An 8,728-nucleotide genomic window follows, 5' to 3' on the forward strand; every position below is an offset into this window, starting at 1 on the left:
ATACAAGACCTTCTAGAACTAACACCAAAAAAAAAAAAAAAAAAGTCCTTTCCATCATAGGGTACTGGAATGCAAAAGTAGGAAGTCAAGAGATACCTGGAGTAACAGGAAAGTTTGGCCTTGGAGTACAAAATGAAGCAGGGCAAAGGCTAACAGAGTTTTGCCAAGAGAATGCACTGGTCACAACAAACACCTTCTTCCAAAAATACAAGGGAAGTCTCCACACATGGACATCACCAAATGCTCAATACTGAAATCAGATTGATTATATTCTTTCCAGTCCAAGTTGGAGAAGCTCTATTCAGTCAGCCAAAACAAGACTGGAAGCTGACTTGTGGCTCAGATCATGAACTCCTTATTGCAAAATTCAGACTGAAATTGAAGAAAAAAAGGGGAAACCACTATACCATTCAGGTATGACCTAAATCAAACTCCTTATAATTATACAGTGGAAGTGACAAATAGATTCAAGGGATTGTATCTGATAGAGTGCCTGAAGAACTCTGAAAGGAGGTTTGCAACATTGTGCAGGAGACAGTTATCAAAATCATCCCCAAGAAAAAGAAATGCAACAAGGCAAAATGGTTATCCGAGGAGGCCTTACAAATAGCTGAGAAAAGAAGATAAGTGAAAGGCAAAGGACAAAAGGAAAAATATACCCATCTGAATGCAGAGTTCAAAAAATTAGCAAGGAGAGATAAGAAAGCCTTCCTCAGTGATCAATGCAAAGAAATAGAGGAAAGCAATAGAATGGGAAAGACTAGAGATCTCTTCAAGAAAATTAGAGATACCAAGGGAACATTTCATGCAAAGATGGGCATGAAATAAAGGACAATAAAGGACAGAAATGGTATGGACCTAACAGAAGCAGAAGATATTAAGAAGAGGTGGCAAAAATACACAGAAGAACTGCACAAAAAAGATCTTCATGACCCAGATAACCATGATAGTGTGATTACTCACCTAGAGCCAGACATTCTGGAATGTAAAGTCAAGTGGGCCTTATGAAGCATCACTATGAACAAAGCTAGTGGAGGTGATGGAATTCCAGCTGACCTATTTCATATCCTTAAAGACGATGCTGTTAAAAGTGCTGCACTCAATATGCCAGCAAATTTGGAAAATTCAACAGTGGCCAGAGGACTGGAAAAGGTCAGTTTTTATTCCAATCCAAAAGAAAGACTATGTCAAAGAATGTTCTAACTACCTCACAATTGCACTCATCTCACATGCTAGCAAAATAATCCTTAAAATTCTCCAAGTGAGGCTTCAACAGCAAGCGAATTGAGAACTTCCAGATGTTCAAGCTGAATTTAGAAAGGCAGAGGAACCAGAAAGGAAATTGTCAACATCTGTTGGATCATAGAAAAAGCAAAAGAATTCCAGAAAAACATCTACTTCTGCTTCATTGACACGCTAAAGCTTTTGACTGTGTGGAAATCAAAAAACTGTAGCAAATTCTTAAAAAAGATGGGAATACCAGACCACCTTACCTGCCTCCTGAGAAACCTGTATGAAGCTTAAGAAGCAACAGTTAGAACTGGATATGGAACAATGGACTGATTTCAAATCAGGGAAGGAGAACATCAAGGCTGTATATTGTCACCCTGCTTAATTAGCTTATATGTGGTGTACATGGACAGAGGAGCCTGGTAGGCTGCAGTCCATGGGGTCTCTAGGAGTCGGACACGACTGAGCGACTTCACTTTCACTTTTCACTTTCATGCATTGGAGAAGGAAATGGCAACCCACTCCAGTGTTCTTGCCTGGAGAATCCCAGGGACGGGGGAGCCTGGTGGGCTGCTGTCTATGGGGCTGCACAGAGTTGGACACGACTGAAACGTCTTAGCAGCAGCAGTGTACTTTATGGGAAATGCCAGGCTGAACTAAGCACAAGCTGCAATCAAGATTACCAGGAGAAATATCAATAACCTCAGATATACAGATGACACCACGCTTATGGCAGGAAATGAAGAGGAGCTAAAGAAACTTCTGATGACAGTGAAAGAGGAGAGTGAAAAAGCTGGCTTAAATCTCAACATTAAAGAAACTAAGATCATGGCATCCGGTCCCATCACTTCATGGCAAATAGAAGGTTGTGGGGTGGGGGGCGGGGAGGAGTGGAAGCCAGTGACAGATTTTCTCTTCTTGGGCTTCAAAATCATTGCAAATGGTGACTGCAGCCATGAAATTAAAAGATGTTTGTTCCTTGGAAGAAAAGCTATGACAAACCTAGAGAGCGTATTTAAAAGCAATGATGTCACTTTACCGACAAAGGTTTCTGTTTTCAAAGCTATAGTCTTTCCAGTAGTCATGTTTGGATATGAGAGTTGGACCATAAAGAAGGCTGAGCATCCAAAAATCGATGGTTTCGAACTGTTGTCCTGGAGAAGACTCTTGATAGTCCCTTTGGCTGCAGCGAGATCAAGACAGAATCCTAAAGAAAATCAACCCTGAATACTCATTGGAAGGACTGAAGCTGAAGTTCTAATACTTTGGCCACCAGATGTGAAGAGCCAACTCATTGGGAAAGACCATGATGCTGGGAAAGACTGAAAGCAAAAGGAGAAGAGGGAAGCAGAGGATGACATGGTTTGATAACATCACCGGCTCAATGGACATGAGCTTGGACAAACTCTAGGAGATAGTGAGGGACAGGGAAGCCTGGTGTGCTGCAGTCCGTGGGGTCACAAAGAGTTGGACACGACTTAGCAAGTAAAGAACAACAATGATACATCTAGTAAGGTTTTCTTCCTGGTGGCTCAGAAGGTAAAGTCTCTGCCTGCAATACGGGATCTGGGTTTTATGTTTGAGTAGGGAAGATCCCCTGGATAAGGAAATGGCAACCCCCTCCAGTATTCTTGACCTGAGAATTGCATGGACAGAGGGGCCTAGAAGGCTACAGTCCATGGAATTTCAAGGAGTTGTACATGACTGAGCGACTAACACTTACTTAAGCATTTCTTTTTTATTTTTTCTTCCAGTTTTATTGAGATAAAATTGACATACAGCACTTTGTAATATGTAGAGCATAAATCTGACTTACATACATCATGAAATTATTACAACAGTAAATTTAGTGATATTACATAATCTCATAAAGATAAAACATTAAAGAAAATTTTAAAATTTTCCTTGTGAAGGAGAATAGGGTGCCATCTTCTTCCTCTCGCAGTCACGGCCGCGGAGCAGAGCTGAGGCCTTCAGATCAAGGAGCGCGGTGACCGGGAGGGTTGGGTCTATGGTAGCTCTGCGGGCCGCTCCGCTGGCTGGTGCTTTTTTATCAGAGCAAGCTGTGTTCCATGGCAGGGAACTTTTGGCAGAGCTCCCACTATTTACAATGGATTTTGGATAAACAAGATCTGTTGAAGGAACACCAAAAAGATTTAAAGTTTCTCTCAGAAGAAGAGTATTGGAAATTACAGATATTTTTTACAAATGTTATCCAAGCATTAGGTGAACATCTTAAATTAAGACAACAAATCATTGCCACTGCTAAGGTCTGTTTCAAGAGATTCTATGCAAGGTATTCTCTGAAAAGTATAGATCCTGTATTAATGGCTCCTACATGTGTGTTCTTGGCATCCAAAGTAGAGGAATTTGGAGTAGTCTCAAATACAAGATTGATTGCTGCTGCTACTTGTGTATTGAAAACTAGATTTTCATATGCCAAAGGAATTTCCTTATAAGATGAACCATGTATTAGAATGTGAATTCTATCTTTTAGAATTAATGGATTGTTGCTTAATCTATCATCCCTATAGACCTTTGCTCCAGTATGTGCAGGGCATGGGCCAAGAAGACGTGTTGCTTCCCCATGCACGGAGGATAGTGAATGATACCTACAGAATGGATCTTTGCCTACTGTATCCTCCTTTCATGATAGCTTTAGCTTGCCTGCATGTAGCCTGTGTTGTACAGCAGAAAGATGCCAGAGAGTGGTTTGGTGAGCTTTCTGTGGATATGGAGAAGATTTTAGAAATAATCACGGTTATTTTAAAGTTGTATGAGCAGTGGAAAAAATTTGATGAGAGAAAAGAGATGGCAACTATTCTTAGTAAGATGCTGAAACCAAAACCACCTCCAAACAGTGAAGGAGAGCAGGGTCCAGATGGAAGTCAGAACTCTAGCTACAGCCAATCTTAAAACATTCTGAAGAATTTCATAGTGGAAATAATCACAGTTGGAAATAAACCATTGGGCAGATTTCAGTAATGTCTTCAATGGAACACAAATGAAAATGAATAGTTTGTCAAGCATATTAGGAAGTGATTTTATTTTTGCAAAATGTTTTCCTTACCTAACTTGATTCTAATACATAATTGATCAAAATCTATTGTTTATGAAAGTTTGGAAAGGTTCTAAGAGGACCTACAGACAGACATACATAGACTTTTGAAAATTAATAGCTTCTGATTAGTAAAACTTTTCTTAATTTGGATAATGGAAATTTTAACTTTTTATTAAGCCAAAAAACATGAAACATAATTTGTTTAAAATTCTCTTTTGTCACTGAATGACCAAAAAAGGAAATAAGTCAAATATATTAGGGTCTTCTTTTTTCCCTCTTTAAGTTAAAATTTAAAATTGTATTTAAAGAATCATATCTTATAAAATCCTGGAAGGTTTTGGTGATGATGATGATTTCAAGGAAATGAATCAATTACCTATGATTTTAAAGTGTAATTATTCAGTAGTTTTGGTATCTTGCCATGGAGGATACCAGCCCAGCCTAGCAGAAAAGTACAATATGTACAATATACTTTGACATTTTAAAAGTTATACTCCATAACCATTTTGAAATGCTGGGCAAACGTTTTTAAAAATTGCATTTAATTCAGTTAATCAGGCATTTTGAAAGCTAATTGGATGAAAACTGTAATACGGTTGAAATTTGCTAACACTTTTGTTATTTTTACTGTGAAGTTTTTATATGACGTACACACCCTAGTTTATTTTTGTGTCTCAGTGTGGACTTACAGATTTACTACAGGAATCCTGAGCCAGGAGCAGAGTCAGGTTTCAGGCCAGTTAGATACTGGCTGTTCTTAATTCTCATCTGAGTGTAGGACTTCAGACTAAATGTTAAGTCAGTGGGACTTTGCTGTCTGTAGAAGTTACTAAATTACATGATCGTTTTTTTCTCAGACTTGAAAGAGTGATAAAATTTGGAGTCATAGGATATTTTTGTACAATTTAAGGATTAAAAATTTTTATAATTCAATTGTGAATAATGGATTATTAAATGTTGACTTCCTAGTATAAAACTACAAGAATAAAAATACATTCTCCAGCTTAAAAAAAAATGTCCTTGTGATGAGGAATCAGGATTTACTTTTAATAACTTTCATATATAACATACATCAATATTAATTCCATTAATATTTATCATGTTTTACCTGGGAATCCCACGGACAGAAGAGCCTGGCAGGCTACAGACCGTGGGGCTGCAAAGAGTCAGACCGTACTTAGGAACTACAACAACAGCAACAGCAACAAACATGATTTCCCTAGTACTATTTATCTTATAATGAGAATTTATACCTTCTGATTGCATTCACTTAATTTTATGTCTCTAGTAACCACAAATCTGACGTCTTTGCTATAAGTTTGCTTGACTGTTTGTCTGAAGTGTAGCTACTGTACTATTGTAATCCCTGTTACACAACATAATGACTTGATACTTCTGCACATTTCAAAATGACCACCATGATATGTCTAGTTTTGATTTGTCACCATATATTATGTAGTTATTGACCATGTCCCCTACATTATAAATTTCACACCCTGACTGATTTATTTTACAACTAATTTTTATTTTATACTTCTTACTGTCCCTCACATATTTCTTTTCTTCCCTATATTCTTCTCTCTGGCACACCCCCAGTTTATTCTCTGTATCTATGATTTCAGGTTTGTTTGTTTGTTTGATATATGTGTTCCTTTTTTTTTTTTTAGATCCATAACTAAGTGAAATTATACAGTATTTATCTTTCCTGTCTGACTTATTTCACTCAACATAATACATTCTAAGTCCATCCATGTGCTGCAAATGGCAAATTTTTATAATTTTTTTAATGGCTGAGTGGCATTTACATATATATATATAATATTTTTTCTATTCATTATCTATTAATGCACACTTAGGCTGCCTCCATATCTTGGATACTGTGAATAATGTTGCAATGAATATAGGCGAGCACATATCTTTTTAATTCAGATAAATAACAAGGTGGGGGATTGCTGGATGTAAAGGTAGTTCTATTTTAATTTGTTGAGGAATCTCCATACTGTTTTCCATGCTGGCTGCACCAATTTACAATCACAACTTAGTGCCAGAGTCTTCCCTTTTATCCACATCCTTCTGAGCAGTTGTTTGTTGTCTTTCTAACTAAAGCCATTCTGACACTCTGTCAACTGTGTGGTGAAGATTCATTATGGTTTGGATTTACATTTCCCTGATGACTAGTGATACTGAACATCATTTCATATGCCTGTTGGTTAACTGTTTATCTTCTTTGGAAAAAATGTCTATTCAAGTCCTCTGTCTGTTAAAAAGGAGAGATTAAAATATATCTGACAGGAATAGCATATGAGTTGGGAGTGCAACTCCCATTAATTAATGGAATTAGTCAATTAAAATGGATTAACTAATTAATGGAATATCCCATTAATGAAATATGCAACTCATATTCCAGACATCCTGGAATGTGAAGTCAAGTAGGCCTTATGAAGCATCATTATGAACAAACCTAGTGGAGGTGATGGAATTCCAGTTGAGCTATTACAAATCCTAAAAGATGATGGTGTTAAACGTGCTTCACTCAATATGCCAGCAAATTTGGAAAACCCAGCAGTGGTCACAGGACTGGAAAAGTCAGTTTGCATTCCAATCCCAAAGAAAGGTGATGCCAAAGAATGCTCAAACTACTGCACAATTGCACTCATCTCACACACTAGTAAAGTAATGCTCAAAATTCTCCAAGCCAGGCTTCAGCAGTACATGAATCGTGAACTTCCAGATGTTCAAGCTGGATTTAGAAAAGACAGAGGAACCAGAGATCAAATTGCCAACATCTGCTGGATAATCGAAAAAGCAAGAGAGTTCCAGAAAAACATATACTTCTGCTTTATTGACTATGCCAAAGCCTTTGACTGTGTGGATCACAACAAATTGTGGAAAATTCTTCAAGAGATGGGAATATCAAACTACCTTACCTGCCTTCTGAGAAATATGTATGCAGCTCAAGAAGCAACAGTTAGAACCAGACATGGAACAACAAACTGGTTCCAAATGGGAAAGGAGTACGTCAAGGCTGTATAGTGTCACCTTGCATATTTAATCTCTATGCAGGGGTTTCCATGATAGCTCAACTGGTAAAAAAAAATCTGCCTGCAATGTAGGAGACCCCAGCTCAATTCCTGGGTCAGGAAGATTGGCTGGAGAATGGATAGGCTAACCTCTCCAGTATTCTTGGGCTTCCCTTGTGGCTCAGCTGGTAAAGAATCCACCTGCAATGCAGGAGACCTGAGTTTGATCCCGGGGTTGGGATGATCCCCTGGAGATGGGAAAGTCTACCCACTCCAGTATTCTGGCCTGGAGAATTCCTTGGACTGTAAAGTCTGTGGGGTTGCAAAGAGTCGGACATGACTGAGAGACTTTACTTTCATTCTCACACAGAGTACATCATGTGAAATGCTGGGCTGGATGAAGCACAAGCTGGAATCAAGATTGCTGGGAGAAATATCAATAACCTCAGATATGCAGATGACACCACCTTTATGGCAGAAAGCTAAGAAAAACTAAAGAGCCTCTTGATGAAAGTCAAAGAGGAGAGTGAAAAATTTGCCTTAAAACTCAACATTCAGAAGACTAAGATCATGGCATCTGGTCCCATCACTTCATGTCAAATAGATGGGGAAACAATGGAACCACTGACAGGCTTTCTTTTCTGGGTTCCAAAATCACTGCAGATGGTGACTGCAGCCATGAAATTAAAAGACACTTGCTCCTTGGAAGAAAAGCTATGACCAACCTAGACAGCACATTAAAAAGCAGAGACAACACTTTATTAACAAAGGTATATCTTGTCAGTACCAGTATGGTTTTTCCAGTAGTCATATATGGGTATGAGAGTTGGACTATAAAGAAAGCTGAGTGCAGAAGAATTGATGTTTTTGAACTGTGGTGTTGGAGAAGACTCTTGAGACTCCCTTGGATTGCAAGGAGATCCAACCAGTCCATCCTAAAGGATATCAGTCCTGAATATTCATTGGAAGTTCAATATTCATTGAAGTTGACACTCCAATACTCTGGCCACCTGATGCAAAGAACTGATTTTTTGGGAAAGACCCTGATGCTGGGAAAGATTGAAGGCAGGAAGAGAAGAGGATGACAGAGAATGAGATGGTTGGATGGCATCACCGATTCAATGGGCATGAGTTTGAGTAAACTCCAGGAGTTGGTGATGGACAGGGAAGTCTGGCGTGCTCATTCTGTGGAGCTACAAAGAGTCAGACACAACTGAGTGACTGAACTGAACTGGGAGTGCAAAAATGAGGTTCATCTATCTTAAAATCCTAACTGCCCTTTGCATAGTGCAGAGAAATTTGAGGTAAAAAAAAAAAAAAAAATTAAATCTCAATTACAGGAGAAAAACTATTAAAAATTCCAACATATGGAGGCTGAACAACACGCTGCTGAATAACCAACAAATCACAGAAGAAA

General features: G+C 38.4%; 1 pseudogene; it reads left to right on the plus strand.

Moving 5' to 3' along the window:
• Positions 1–3,263: 3,263 nt before the first annotated feature.
• LOC104982901 lies at positions 3,264–4,146 on the plus strand (annotated as a pseudogene).
• The last annotated feature ends 4,582 nt before the right edge of the window (positions 4,147–8,728 follow it).

The sequence above is a fragment of the Bison bison genome, unplaced genomic scaffold, assembly GCF_000754665.1.
Source record: "Bison bison bison isolate TAMUID 2011002044 unplaced genomic scaffold, Bison_UMD1.0 scf7180017860852, whole genome shotgun sequence".
Lineage (NCBI taxonomy): Eukaryota > Metazoa > Chordata > Mammalia > Artiodactyla > Bovidae > Bison > Bison bison.